This window comes from Pelmatolapia mariae, linkage group LG23 (genome assembly GCF_036321145.2).
Source record: "Pelmatolapia mariae isolate MD_Pm_ZW linkage group LG23, Pm_UMD_F_2, whole genome shotgun sequence".
NCBI lineage: Eukaryota > Metazoa > Chordata > Actinopteri > Cichliformes > Cichlidae > Pelmatolapia > Pelmatolapia mariae.
Genome location: NC_086246.1, coordinates 25,141,019 through 25,156,563, shown reverse-complemented (window position 1 = coordinate 25,156,563; position 15,545 = coordinate 25,141,019).

Genomic DNA, 15,545 nt, shown 5'->3' with positions numbered 1-15,545 from the left:
TTTGCATGATAGAGCTTTAACCTGTTTTTGTGGATGGCAGGGCAAAGGGTGTTCACAGACAATGATTGATAGAAGTGTTCCTGAGTCCTAGCACTGATTTCCACAACAGAATCATCACTAATTTGAAAGAAAACGTCAAGATAAATACCGATTTTGAGCTTTGCCTCTTACACACAGATTTCTCCAGATGAGATATTCAAAGCCTCCCCAATTTTACTTCTGAGAAATTTTACATCTCTACTTATGAGAAACTACTGCTGCCAATTAGCCCAACTAGCTACAAAATGTTCCTCCAGCTGTTTCTGTTAAGTACCACTTACTTTTCCAGCCTTTTGTTACCCTTGTCCCAACTTTTGAAATTCAGTATGAGATCATATTTTTCTTAGACTGGTACATTTTCTCACAAATCATTGAATTCTGTATTTATTTTTACATTTTACACAGCATGCTAAGTTTACTGAAACTGAGGTTGTACATTAGACCAAATATTTGGGTTGGAGACCTCTTAAAAAGGCAAGAGGCTTACGAGAATCCCTCCCTAAGAGTGCTGCATGTGAATGTTGCCACACCTGCAGCCCGTAAATAAAATTTCTAGGAAGACATGGTCATGCTTGCTTATTTCTCCCTGCGGTCTTATTGTGGTCTTTGTGGAGAACTTGCTACTTGTAATAGAAAAAAAATTCCCATGATTGTATCGTGGAATTTAACACTCAATAGGATCCAGTGATTAAAAAAGCCCCACAATTTCATTCATATTACTCAGTTCAGGAAAGCTCCGTTCAGAAACCATTTCCCAGAAGTCATGTGATCCTAAATTTATGGAAACAGAAAAAACACCTTATTGACAGATTTGTTTGTCTGCGTCAGACTAAATAAAGAGAAGTTTTGCATTCGGCCTCCCACAAAGCCGACAAATAGACTGCCAGACGCTTCTCATGAAATCGTCTGGACCTCTGACCTAACAGCCTCCTACCCTGTACTTTAACCCAGCAGCCTCTGAAAAACCTCTGCACTTATTTATACTGCCGGCTCACACAGCTGAACATTAGTGCTTGTTAAAGGCACTCCTGTGGTGCACAGCCAGCTTGTTAGCAATTTGTTTGGTGGAGGAGTTATCAGGCTGCAAGCTGCACATAAATTTGGAAGCCCTTTTGATCTTCGCTGCATGTAAATCATAATCAGAAGATATTCAAATCCTTGTGAAAGATCTTTACAGTACAGAGAGCTCAGTGTTGAAGCATCAGCGTTTTAACTGTTTGCATCTGAGCATGCATCTCATGAATACTGACCTGATTTCCAATAAAACAGCTCATTCTGATGCAGATCAGAGCTCTAACCAAATAACGACATGTTACCACACAATATGTTAGAATTATTTAAAGCATGTACGTCGATTATACTGACACTTACTTAGCTTGTTAGTTAAGAACCATTTCCCCCAATGATTGAAATAAAAGTGTCTAATTTAAGGAAAAGCAGGTGTTGGACTTTTCTCAGGTTGGAATGAAACTCCTGGAAGGAAGGATGCTGGCTGGTTAGAGAAATGATTTGTGGCCCACACAGCCTCCGAGCTATTTGAAATAGGAGCATTTTTCTGCTGTCCCGTAAGGGGCAGCATGCCTAGAGAGATCACGAATCAAAGGAAAAATAAATAAAACCTCCGCATTGTATGAGCTTCAGCTGCAGCAGAGATGAAATAAGTTTGTTAAAGTGGAAGATCTTGAAGGTAAGTGAGATTATCACGGTATAAAAGTGAACTGTATTTATTAATGTGAATTGAAAAAAACAAACTTATCTAATTTTTTGGAGTTTTCTGAGCATTGTATGGTCTGACCTTGTGCGGAATTTGTTGGGACGTCCCCTCCAAGAAACACATGAATACTCCAGATCTGCAAACTGCCAAAACATCTGCTTTTATAGAGGTGCTCAAACTTGCTCAAACTAATGATCAATTAATCAAGAGCGTTTGATTAGCAGCACCTGGCTGCTACTCACCTTCATAATTCCTGTGGATGCTTTAATGGTGGACTGTACAATGACATGCTGGAAAAAAGCTGATTTTGCATTAAAAAACATTTATGTACTTAGTTTTCTAATATTTAGCTTTTGATGTAGCCCTTAAACTAATGATTTAATGTAATTGATATTCTAAGCAAAGTCTTCAACCCCTGCTCAGTTCTTTCAATTTTGAGCAATAGTTCTCCAGGCTTTCTGAAGGTCTTTCAGAATATTTCTTTGGACATTGAGTATTTTTTCAATCATTTTCAGTCCAGTCCTTGTACCTGGTTCAAATCATCATTGATACATATGGAGGAGGTAAGGACAAAGGTACAAGAGTGCCACCTGTAAACACGGTAGAGGCTCAGTCATGGTTTGGCTGCATTGAGTCAGTGGTGTTGAAAATCTTGTTAAAATTGATAAATTATGAATGGAGATCAGATTTTGATCCACTGTGGAATAACATCTGGAAAACATCTGATTGGGAACGGCTTCTATTTTACTGCCAGTGCAGTGAAATAATACCTGGACCTGAATGACATGATTAGTTCGTTACCAGGCCTCTGGAGAACTTCAAGACATGTTGAGGAGGTCATTTCGCTATTTGAATCAGCTGTGTTGGATCAAGAACACATCTGAAACCTGTAGGACACCGGCCCTCGAGGCCTGGAGTTGCCCACCCCTGTTCTACAGTGTAACATAAAAAGTATAAAATAGATATTCCACTTACACAACTGCAGATGAGTCATTCAGTTTCTTCTCCTCCGTGTCCTCTTACTTCTTGTCTTTTGAAACAAATTAATTCATATTTTCTTCCAATGAGCCACACTTTGGTGGCAACAGCTTCATTTTTCACCATGACAATGATCCCAAACACACTGCAAATGCAGTAAAATCATACCACGATAGAAAAACACACAGTGGAACACTATCAGTCATGGATCGGCCTCCCCAGACTCCGGACCTCAACATTATTGAAGCAGTGTGGGATCATGTTGACAGAGAACAGAACAAAAGGCAGAAACATCCAAAAAAGAGCTTTGAACGTCCTTCAAGAAGCCTGGAGAACTATTCCTGAAGACTACTTAAAGACATGACAAGAAAGCTGCCTAAGAGAGTTCAGACTGTACAAACTCTGTTTGCTTCATATGCTGTATTTCTATGTATGTTTGCCATTTTCCTAGCAACATAAAAAGAAATGGGGGCACTCAAAACCTTTGTTCAGTACTCTGTAGTCGTTATTTGCTGAATTATATGTTATTGTTTTGAATTATATGCCAAGTTTGGCTACTCAGATTCTGATCATGTAGGACAAGTTTGCAAGCAGAGATTTGGTGTAGTAAAACACAGTATCCATTCATTTTTTCTCTAATACACATAAAAATTCATAGAAACTCTTGAAATCCATCTTTGTTGATGTTTCCACAACATCAGCAGAAAGACAAAAGCCCTTTAGCTCACTACAACCCACAAGAACGCTCGCTGAGTTCGTCCACAAAAATTCTGAGGTTTCATCAACAACAGCGACTACTCAACTCTGCAGCTGAACAAACTGCAACATCACAGTAAAAATATCCACAAACCCTCAGCGTTGGAGGGGGAACTGACCTGCCACTGAGCTCATGGAACTCATCTGTTTCCCACTCTAGGACATCTCTATTGTTTGCAGAATTTACTGTATAGTTATAAAAACAGTTATTGTGGTTCATATGCTGCCTTGTGCTTGATGCCTGTCATCGCTTTGGCATAGTCTGGAAGAACAAGAAACACACATTAGGCCATTTATCTTTAACATTCATAGGCAATATAATAATATCAGCCTCAAAATAGAGAAAAAAAAATCCCCCCTCAAATGTAAAACAGTCACTATTCATTACATAGAGTATTAACTCTTATGATTCTATAATACTGTTCCCCCAAAACTGGGGATGTTTTGCAAATCTGAATAAAATAAAGCAATCATTTCTAAATTATATGAAACTAAAAAAAAATAAAGGATCTGCTCATTTTGATTTTAATGCCAGCAACACATTTCAAGGACGAGTGTGTTGCATTATCTCTGTAAGAGTTAGAGAATTTCGTAGAAGATATAAGATTTCATCTGCTCAGCAGTTTGTGGCCTCCATTTTTGTATTTCTTTTTCATATTTGTGGGTGACAGATCTGGACTGACATGGATATATACACGTAGATGCCACATCTGGACTTGTGGGAAGCATTTCTGCTGCTGCCATCATACTCAGAGGCTCTGACAAGGGGTTCAAACATTTTTCTTGAGAAAACGCAAACCTTTTGTGCTGCTTTTCTGCTCTAAAGGAAGAAATTCCCAAACTAGCAATGGGAAATAACTGTCCAACCAAGAGAAGCTGTTTTATGAAAAAATTCACCAAAATGTGTTTCATTTGATACAGCACAGTAACTAATCCTCCTTTTAAGCTGTGTTAATATTAAATGACTGCCAAGACACCAAATCAGGCTAATGTTAATTTATATCATGTAGAATTTAAAAAGTATACTATTTTGATTAAAGTGTTACTAAGATGTGAAAATAACCAGTCAGAAGTGTCCGATCAGGTAGGTTTTATTGTTCAGGTAGTTCTGAATAACTCAATAACATGGCACACGAGTACATCTTAGGCCCCTGAAGGTTTCCCTCCATATCACATATTATGATCTCATCAAGTTGCCAAAGAACCACCTACCAACAGAATAATTTGACCAGTTTTTGAGCAACAATACCGTCAGTCATTATATTTTTTTTCATTTCACAACAGTAACATCTAATTCAGCAAATAAGGATTATAGAGCAGTGAATAAAGGTTTTGAGTCCCCACATTCCTTTTTATGTTGCTTGGAAAATGGCAAGCATACATGGAAATATTGCTGAGTTTGAAAATCAATATTTGGTGTGACCACCTTTATTATTCAGCACCGTCTGAACAGGACACGGAGGAGAAGAAACTGAATGACTCATCTGCAGTTGTGTAAGTGGAATATCTATTTTATACTTTTTATGTTACACTGTAGATCAGGGGTGGGCAACTCCAGGCCTCGAGGGCCGGTGTCCTACAGGTTTTAGATGTGTCCTTGATCCAACACAGCTGATTCAAATGGCGAAATGTACCTCCTCAACATGTCTTGAAGTTCTCCAGAGGCCTGGTAACGAACTAATCATGTCATTCAGGTGTGTTGACCCAGGGTGAGATCTAAAACCTGCAGGACACCGGCCCTCGAGGGCTGGAGTTGCCCAACCCTGCTGTAGATATATCATGGTTCCAATGAAGATGAGATTATTATTTATATTTATACCAGTTACCACAAGTACAAGTTTAACATTTATAACAGAAACTGTGTGAAAACAACACTGATAATTTACCCCCCATGTATACTGGCCAGTTTAGCACCCGGACTCCTACTACAGAGACATGCTGTGTATCTGCTCACATCTACTGTATGTGCTGAAGGCGGATTTATATGAAAGATGTTACCAGGATGGCTTCATGTGTTACTTGCCATGTGCTCCCTAATACCATCAGAGATGCTGGCTTTGATGCTGGATGGTCCCCCCTCGTCTTCTTTTAGCCTGGAGGTAACATTTCAGGTTTTCCAAAAACAGTTTAAATTTTTGACAGTTTTCTACTTTGCCTATGTCTGTCTTGTGTGTGGATCTTGTTTGTACCTGTTCAGTCCTTTGATGTTTGAGTTTTCCTTGACGCAGCAGTGAACTGTGCTCGCTGACGGTGGTTTTCCCGATAAAGATCACCAGCATTCACTGCTGATTTCTGACATTGTCCCATGCATATAGAGATTTCTTCAGAGGCCTGAGAGAGGTTACTACTCAGAGGGGGAAAAAATTCACTCAGAATTTTTGGAGTTTAAAAGAATGAATTCTTTAAATTTACAAAAACCTTCAACATAATCCGAGATCAATGTGGTTCATTTACAAGTAAACCTGAAAACGAACGAACAAACAAACAAACAAACAAACAAAACCTGGGAGAATTGGCTTGTTTTGCAAAGTTGGATAAACTTGATCACATCATAGCAATTTCCACTTCACATAATCAAATTAGACTTGCAATGAGCTTTAATAATCAGGAAGCACTTCTGGTTTTAGCCCATTATCAAAAGCTTTGAAAGAGTTGAAAAGACAGACTGTAAACTGGAAGGAAATACAGCAAAGAGATGTTTTTTAAAACTCAGAGGATATCTGTGTTTTCTTTCCTCCCCTCAAGTGTTTCATATGAAACTGAGCCTTCCACAAAGGGCTCCAAATTCTAAATTGTTTATTCATAAAATAGCCATAATACAGTGTCATGGCATATGCACGGAATCCCAAATAGGAAGACTGCAGTCTTCCTATTTGGGATTCCATAAGCGGCATTGCTCTTCAAGACTACTGTGAGAAAATCGCTTGTATCTGTGTTTGCTGATCGTGGCATCCGATGGACTTGTGGAATTTTTGATGCCATGTTTGAGATACTACCAGAAAAAATGTTCACAGTTTCAAGACGGAGAATAAAACCAGGCACGAGCAACCTAAGCCCATCTCTGCATAAGCCTGTTGGACGCTCATGCAGCGATATCAAACAGCCAGCGGTCTGTGAGCGTCTCTTCTCCAGCCAGCTCTGACAAAAAGAAGGAAGTAAATTTATGAGTAATATGATGGAGAGCGTCTTATTTTTCTTCTCCCACTTCATTCCTCAGATATCTAACGCTTCACTGCCCATCAGCATCAGAGCTGAGCAATTCATGGGAGTAACTCTTCGGGGTTTGTCTGTATGTGGAAATAAAGCCAGAAGGAATGTCAGAGGGATGAGTAACAAGGTGGTTAGAAACAAACAACGCAAAGAGTGCACAGTGGAATAAAACTGTAAAGAAAATGTGACCTCAGAGATATAATTGTTAAGTCTCTTTGAAGTTTCTTCTTATATTTGGGCTGAGATTTTGATTCCTGTTTTGTTTTCATTATGTTTGAGCATTAGATCCTTTTGTATTTGATGTATAATGAGTTTTGAATGCCTGCCAGGATGACCACACTGTCCCAGCATCACTTTCTCATCTTTCTGTGCTTATGACATTGTCCTCTGTCTTCATGTTTTGCGTTTGTCTCTTGGGGTTGTTTCCTCTTTTACTTTGATAAAATGTTTTCTCTAGTGTCTTGTTCCTGTTTTAAATTCTTCGCTCTCTGATTGTCTTGATTACTTTCTTCTGTGTCTTGTTCCCAGTCAGCCCTCGGTGTATAAATAGACTTGGGTGTGGTCAAACAGTCCAAACAATTACCACCTATCTAATTTTCCTAACCACTTTTCCTTGACCTCACTGGAAAACATAATGAAGTGAAGGAAAGGTGTGAAGGACAATGAGTAAGGACTTAGGAAAAGAGCAGCATGGCGCTCAGAAAGTCTCACTTATGCTAGATGCTTTGTCTTACAGCAGATGTACATCTTCGCTCATATAAGGCATTTAAACAAGAAGCACCAATAAAATAAATCTCTTCATTACAAAGATTCACATTTTAAAGATACAGGACCATATTACCTGTGAAATGAAACCTTATTGTCTTTTATTTTTTGCTGGACAGTGATCCTTTGTAGTTACATTCCCATTGCCTGTTTAGGATTTCTGAAACTGAGATAGAGTTCCCTCCACCCATCAATTAGTGTCCCAGCTGACCCAAAGTAAAAACTCAATTGTTGATAATCCTAAAGTCTGGCAATACAGCTAGAGGCATAATTGAACTAAAGAAAAATTCAAGAAATTACACAGCAAGTAATTTTAATTAGTAACTTAGTGCATTTACATTAAGTAACTAATTACTGTGTAAGTAATTTTATGATGTGAATAACTTCCCGTATCTGTCAGGAAAGAGATAAATGACTGCTGTTTAGCCTTTTTACACCATTTATATGTATTTATTTATGATAGATTTTCAGATTTTACACCTCTGTGTTGTTCCCAGCCATCCAAGAGCCCTAATCTCTCCAGTGTATCCTAGGTCTACATCGGGGTCTCCTCTCCATACAGCTTGCTTCAAACACCTCACCTAAGAGACATCCACAAGGCTTCCAAGATGTCCAGGCTAACTGAACTGGCTTATTTTGATGTGGAGTAGTTTCTCTTCCCTCACCTAGAGAGTAGGCTGAGTTTAAAAAGGGCTACATGTGGGACCCCTATACGAAGGAAAGGAGGTAAGGTGCTTTGTGGACTGGGAAGCAGTTGGGGCTCTTCAATAAAGTCTAATATTGTTATTGGTTGGACAAACACTAATAGTGCTAATAAAAATAATCTCCCATGGAATATATAAATTATCCAGCTCATTGTCAATCAATTTACAAGGTTTTCAGGACTGTTCAGGACAAAATTGGGCCTCGACATGAAAAATAGTTCTTGGAAATCAGATTCAAAGCACTTTGTCATCCTTAGATTATTCCAAAAAGAATCGTTACACTACATTTATCACACAAAGTATACAGGAAGAAGCAGGTCAGAATTAGACCCAGCCTCTGATGCCACAGTTGCGCCCTTGAATGAGGTACTTAACTTCCAATTAGCTCTGAGGCTGCAGCAGGCTGTGGTTGTAAACCAGGCAGCTCCCAGTAGCTGACAGTGGGAGTCTGTGGTTGCGCTGGGTAGCTCCCAGATGATATTGTGCGCAGCTTTATGGTACTTAATCACGGCATTGTTGAGAGAGAGAGTGAATGTACCCTGGATAAATAACTGGTTGGATAAAAACCTCATCGCCGACCAGGGAAGTGGAAGATTTGTTTTCAAGTATTTATTCAGATGAGCTTCAGTCCATCATCCTCTTGTGTGACTAACTGAGCATGCTGGGAAATGTTTTCGTCAGCAGGTCTACTTTTCCAACTGCTTTCCAAACCTTGAAGTTTTGATGACTCATTCCCGGCCAACATAAAACCATCTGGAAAATGAATCCAGAGTTTTTTGGTAAGCGATGAAATGAGTGTCTTTTTATGACTTCAGAGGACAGAATGAAAACACACCAAGGTGCTGCTCCGCTCCAGAAATTCCATTTCCACTGAACTCTGCTCCTTTGTGTCTGTCAGACTTGGATTTTATTAGACTGGGCACAGTAAAACCAACGTCACTTTCAGTGCTGCAGGCCTAAACCTCGTCAGGTTCAACTTTTTTTTTTTTGTCTCCTGTCAGCGCACAGTGAAAACGTCAGAGATTTTACAGCAGTGACTAACGGATATGAAAGCTATAACTATTTATTTGCGACGGTGGGAAATGACGCATCCAACATGGAAACCTACACTGTTTTGGTAGTTTTGGTTATCATTCCTGTTGGTTTTGATAAATGACTCACTAACGTCATTGTTGAAATCACTTGCAGGATTTAAACAAAGTTTTGTTAGTGTATCCAGGAAAAACAGGGGTAAATTTCCCCTGATTTCAAATTGAGATTAATGCTCTATTCGTTAAGACGTCTTGGTCACAAAGAAGCAATTGTTTCTGGAGCGGTTAGGTTTACTGTCAGGGCGATCCGAATGTGACATCTGATGCTTTTAAAATAAATTATAAATGTTACAGAAGAGCAGCGCATCCAAAGTAAAACAGACTAGTAGAGCAGCAATTTGCCTGTAATCATACGTCTTCACTATCAAAGCATTTTGCCGAAAGTTGTCAGTCCATCCAATATTTTCCAAAGTGTAGAGAAATATAGGGTGTAAACAAAGCTCACGTTGCAGCCACCAGTGCATCATTATTTTTCTTGTTTCCTGTGAGAAAGTTCATACAAATAAGACTTTTAATGTGACACTTTCCAAAACACTGGGACACTTGTGTGGTTACACAACCTCCCGCATTTGTTTTAGTTTCTGAATGCAGTTGCAAGAAAAACCTTGTTTGGAATTATGGTAGTAATACCAAAAGTATTTGTATATCCATCCATTCATCCACCCATCCATTTTCTGCTGTTTATCCGGGTCTGGGTCATGAGGGCAGCAGTCTAAGAAAAGATGCCCAGATGCCTCCCTCTTACCAACCATCTCTTCTAACTCTTCCCGGACACAGCGAGGCTTTCCCAGGCCCGCCGAGAGATGGAAATTGTCTCCTGGGTCTGCATGAGAGTCTCCTCCCAGAAGGACATGCTTGAAACTCCTCACCTGGAGCCATCCTAATAAGTTGCCTCAACCACCTCCGGGAGGGTTAGCACCTCAACTCTGAGTTCCTCCAAAGTGACCAAACTCCTCACCCTTGGAGAACCTGTGGCCCTGCTCACCTATGGTCACAGGTGAGTATGGGTGTCTTTAGCTCAGGAAGTAGAGCAGGTCATCTATTAGTTGGATGGCTGAAAGTTTCATCCCTGGCTGCTCCAGTCTGTATGCCAAATGTGCTTGGGCAAGATACAGTCCCTGAGTTGCTCTCCGATACAGCCACTGGTGTATGTAAAAAAGACTTAAAGGGAACCCCCGCTATTAAGACATGTTTCCGCTAAAATATGTACTGTGCTTTCAATAACACATATGTGGTATTAAAATACGCCAAATGTTTTCCTTTTAAGCACATTTTATATAAAACCAATTTACCAGTAGGCCGCCATTGTTATTTACATCTCAATGCACTCTGGGTAGTGACTTCATACGGTTGCACTGCATCCAGTTCACAGTTAGCAGCGCACTGGAAATGGCTTCTGTTCAACCTTTCCAGTTTGAACCAGAGCAAACCGAGAGAGAGAGGATGAAAATAGTCAACCAGCACTTAGTTTAGACGAAGATGAAAACAATCCGACACACAAAGACGCCAGAGCGAGGGAAAACCACTGGTGTCTATGCGGCTACTGCTTGCCAATGGCAACGGAGACTGAGAGCGTTTGTTGTAAAGCACCAAAACTTTGAAGCCATATGTCTTAATCCAGATGTTCTTTGGGCAGCCCTTGTTAGCCTCCATGACCGGTATCCGGTCTTTAAGTGATAATGTGATGAATCCTGCTTCCGGGCCCAAAGTAGTCTGCATTGTTTTAATGGTTTGAATCTTGTTCTATTTAATCTCAACAAGCCCCTAAAAACAGTCAGTGATCACTGTCGACCTCTCTCGGTTTTTATTACCGCTAATCATTTTAAAGCTCAGTTTTTAATCCCTTACGATGTAACTACAGCCCAGCTCATGCAGCAGTATATTAATGACTAACCTTATATTGTGGATGGATTATCTTGGTGGTTCTCCGGACTGATGTTTGGTCCATTTACAGCATCCTGCCATGCAACTGCATTTGCCCCTAAACATTGGGAACCCTCACATTAACTTTTATTGAGTGGAAAAAAGTCCTCCGTTCGTTAGCGTTCATCCTCCAGCTTTACTGTTTATATTATGCTAACATAGCTTTGTCACACAAAGGCACACTAACATACTCTGTCAGTGCGCCCCAGGGCGGCTGTGGCTACAATGTAGCTTGCCATCACCAGTGTGTGAATGTGTGTGTGAATGGGTGGATGACTGAATGTGTAAAGCGCTTTGGGGTCCTTAGGGACTAGTAAAGCGCTATACAAATACAGGCCATTTACCATTTACCAGCTAGCCCAACTTCAGTAACCCTACAAACGTTGCTGCTGTTTACTTTTCTGTCTTCATTTATATTGGAAGTGATAGCAGAGCTGTACGTTTTAATTTGTTTCATAAATCCCTCAGTCAGAACATGGTATATTATATTTAGATGGAAGCTAGCGATGGCTAATAACATGGCTAATAACGGCAGACTCAAAGACCGGATAGTGCTGGTCTACCAAGTCGTAACCAGGTCACTAATAGGCAAGTTAATTAATACCGTTGCTACACCAGTACATGTCATCGTCCCAGAATGCATTGTGTGCGAAAAAACATGGCCGCTCCCACGGCTCCAAAATAGTTTTAACAACAAAGATTTAATGAATAACAAAAAAATTGTAGTTATTCACAAGTATGTTTTTATGTAGTGGAGATAATTTGTAGCATATTTAGAGTAACTTGTCATAATACTCAGGGTTCCTTTTAAGCACAGAAAAAAGTGCTTGATGGAATGGGTGAAGGTGCTTTTAGTCCAGACAGAGTAGTAAAGTGGTATGTAAGAACCAATCCATTTACCATTCATAGAAGACCTGTCCCCAGGTGAGGGGATTGAGCCACCTTCAAACATTTCTTCAACACAACAGACGACTGCAGAAGTGCCTTTCAGTCTCTGTGTCTCATGACCCTGAGATACTTAAATTCCTCCACTCCACCTTTCAGACTTTTAGGCACCAATAGGCTGCAAACTGCCTGGGGCAATTTAGCAATTGAATTTAAAAGTACAGCATCATCTGCTAAAAATGTGATCCTGAGACCTGAGACCTTAAAACATTGTCCATAAAAATCATGAACAGAACTGGGAACTGATCTGATGTACTTAATGGACTGGCACTACTGTGCTTACTGTATATAAAGCTTCTGTACTATATTTGAGCACTCAAAGTGCATTTTATTACTCATTCATTCATTCATACAAGTGCTTTTAATCTAACATTCACATCTCCAGTGGATGCATCATTACAAATCAGGTTTCAATAGCTTACTCAAGAACCCGTTGACTGGAGGAGCCACCATTCAAACTACTAACCTTGCAGTTAATAGATTTGCTCCACCTTCTGAGCCACAGCTGCCCTAAATCAGGCCAAACACTAAGATACTCCATATGCAGGAAAGGGTTTCTTGCAACCTTTGTATATTTTTGCATAAACCTGTCAGGGTTGTTACTTTTGTTTAAAGTACTGTATTACACAATACTTTTGAAAAAAAAAAGTAGTGCTCCCTGTAAATTACAGAGTAATTTGTGTCAAGGTTCCCTTGACCTCCAGTGCTGACGTGCTGTTTCTATCCACCTCTCCCAGGTCTTTCCCCTGCTGGCTGATTTGTGGCTCATTGTTGCTGTAGCTCGGGAAGTAGAGCAGGTCACTTACTAATCAGAAGGTTGGTGCATCAATCCCTGACTGCTCTCGGCTGCATGCCAAATATCCTTAGATACTAACCCCAAGTTGCTCTCCAATGCATCCACTGAATGTTACATTGAAAGAACTTACACAAAAAAAGTGTTTTTGTGAATGAGGAAAGTCAAATAAAGTCTTTTAAGACCTCAGAGCAAAACAGCAGTAAACCAGTCTATTCGCCATTCATTGGCAGTTACTCACCGGCAAATTGGTAGATTCCCTTAGATATGCTAGTGGGGTTTTTTTTTCTAGTTGCCTTTAGTTCAATTCAATTCAGTTTTATTTATACAGTGCCAAATCACAAAAATAGTTGCCTTAAGGCACTTTATGTTGTAAGGTAGACCCTACAATAATACATACAGAGAAAACCCCCCAAATCATATGACCCCTATGAGCAAGAGACAGTAGGAAGGAAAAACTCCCTTTTAACAGGAAGAAACCTCCGGCAGAACCAGGCTCAGGGAGGGGCGGCCATCTGCTGCGACCGGTTGTGGTGAGAGAAGGAAGACAGGGTAGAAGACATGCTGTGGAAGAGAGACAGAGATTAATAACAAGTATGTTTCAGTGCAGAGAGGTCTATTAACACATGACTGAGAACGGTGACTGAAGAAGAAATACTCAATGCATCATGGGAATCCCCCGGCAGCCTACGTCTATTTCAACATAACTAAGGGAGGATTCAGGGTCACTTGATCCTGCCCTAACTATATGCTTTAGCAAAAAGAAAAGTTTTAAGCCTAAACTTAAAAGTAGAGATAGTGACTGTCTCCCAAATCCAAACTGGAAGCTGGTTCCACAGAAGAGGGGCCTGAAAACTGAAGGCTCTCCCTCCCATTCTACTTTTAGGAACAACAAGTAAGCCTGCAGTGCGAGAGCGAAGTGCTCTAATGAGGTGATATGGTAATATAATGTCATTAAGATAAGATGGGATATTCAAGACCTTGTATGTGAGGAGCAGGGTTTTGAATTCAATTCTGGATTTAACAGGGAGCCAATGAAGGGAAGCCAGTATAGGAGAAATATGCTCTCTCTGTCTAGTCCCTTTGTTTCAATAGTTCTCTTTGTAGGAGTTCCCTGCTTTCTATCCTCACATCCAGATCTCCTCCCTTTCTCTGGATTACCCTCTGTTGCAAAAAACAGATTAGCTGATCTGTCTTCTGAAGAAATTTGGACCTCAGAATTTCTCGTTTCCCCACTTGAGCCCTTTTGTAATGCTGCATTCCAGATACCTTGGAGCTCAGATGTGGAAACGAGTTAGGGTGTTCTGGAAAAAGCAAGGAAAAAAAGGATTTGTTTTGCACTTAACAGGGTAAAGCCATTCAGGTATCACCAGCAATACAGCACAATACTTGCTTTTAGAGCTTAAAACCACCACTGTAGCACATTCATGGATAGAGCCTGATCAGTGCTCTGTGTGTGGTTTATTTAGTGAGTCACAAATATGCAACAGTGGCAGTACAGATTACAGATTAGTTTTACAGTTTCACTACTGTTTATGTTCAGTACCGCCATCTTGGAGTGTTAACCACTTTGCCAGTGGCAAATTTGAGTTGAGTGTGCGTTCCAGATTCAAACTCCAGCTGGGAACTTGGAAATTCTGACTTCCAACTTATTCGGGAATCCAGCATAAATAAACTGTTTCATTTGGGTCCAGTGTTTAAGTTGTTGTACTGCTTGTTACATTACTTTGGGTTACCCTGCAAAATGGCCAAAACATAACAGTTTTTTGTTGTTTTCATTTCTAAATAATTGGAAATAACACACAGGTTTAGCCTCAGAGGCCTGGGATCAGGTCAAACTCCCAGTCAGTCACCCTCCCCCTTGCGCACATGCATGTTTTTAGGAAAACCTTCTGGGATAAAGCCCTATTGTTTTGCAATTAAAAAAACCCAACTCCTCTGACGTTACAGCTCTATAAGTTGTTATATTATCATGTCATAAATATGCAAAGAATGCGTAAATATGCTGGCTTTCTTGTGTTGGAAAAGAGTCCACAAACCCTGGCTACAGATTCAAAACAACACTGTCCCGCTTTGACCCTTAATGCAGCCTGACTCACAGCCGAAGTGAATGGAGAAGAGTTTGGTAACCGGGGCCTGTCAGTGAAGGACGCACTCAAACAAACCCTCCCCATCCGAAAAACCCTCAGAGAGCTTCTTTCGCACGCGAAGGTGCCGCTCCGGCCCCCTCGTCCCGACATTCTCAGGTGGTGAATTCAGAGCGAGCGTGTGGGCGTGTGTGCGGCCGCCCCTCGAGTTTTGGGGGGCCGACAGTCCAGACTGTTATTACACACACACACACACACACACACACACACACACACACACACACACACACACACACACACACACACACAGTGACTCGGCTCGTCTAGCCTCTTCGCTCATCTGGCATTGATTAACGTTACCCCCCCCACACACACACACACTCACAGAAACATGAGTTGTGGTCTGTTACTGAATAAATTGGGTTGGGATATACACACATAACACACACATATGTGCACACACACACCAAACAAAGAGTCATGTGACAGCGGCATCCCATGAACTCGATCACCCCTTCAAAATAAAAGCTGGCTTTGGGA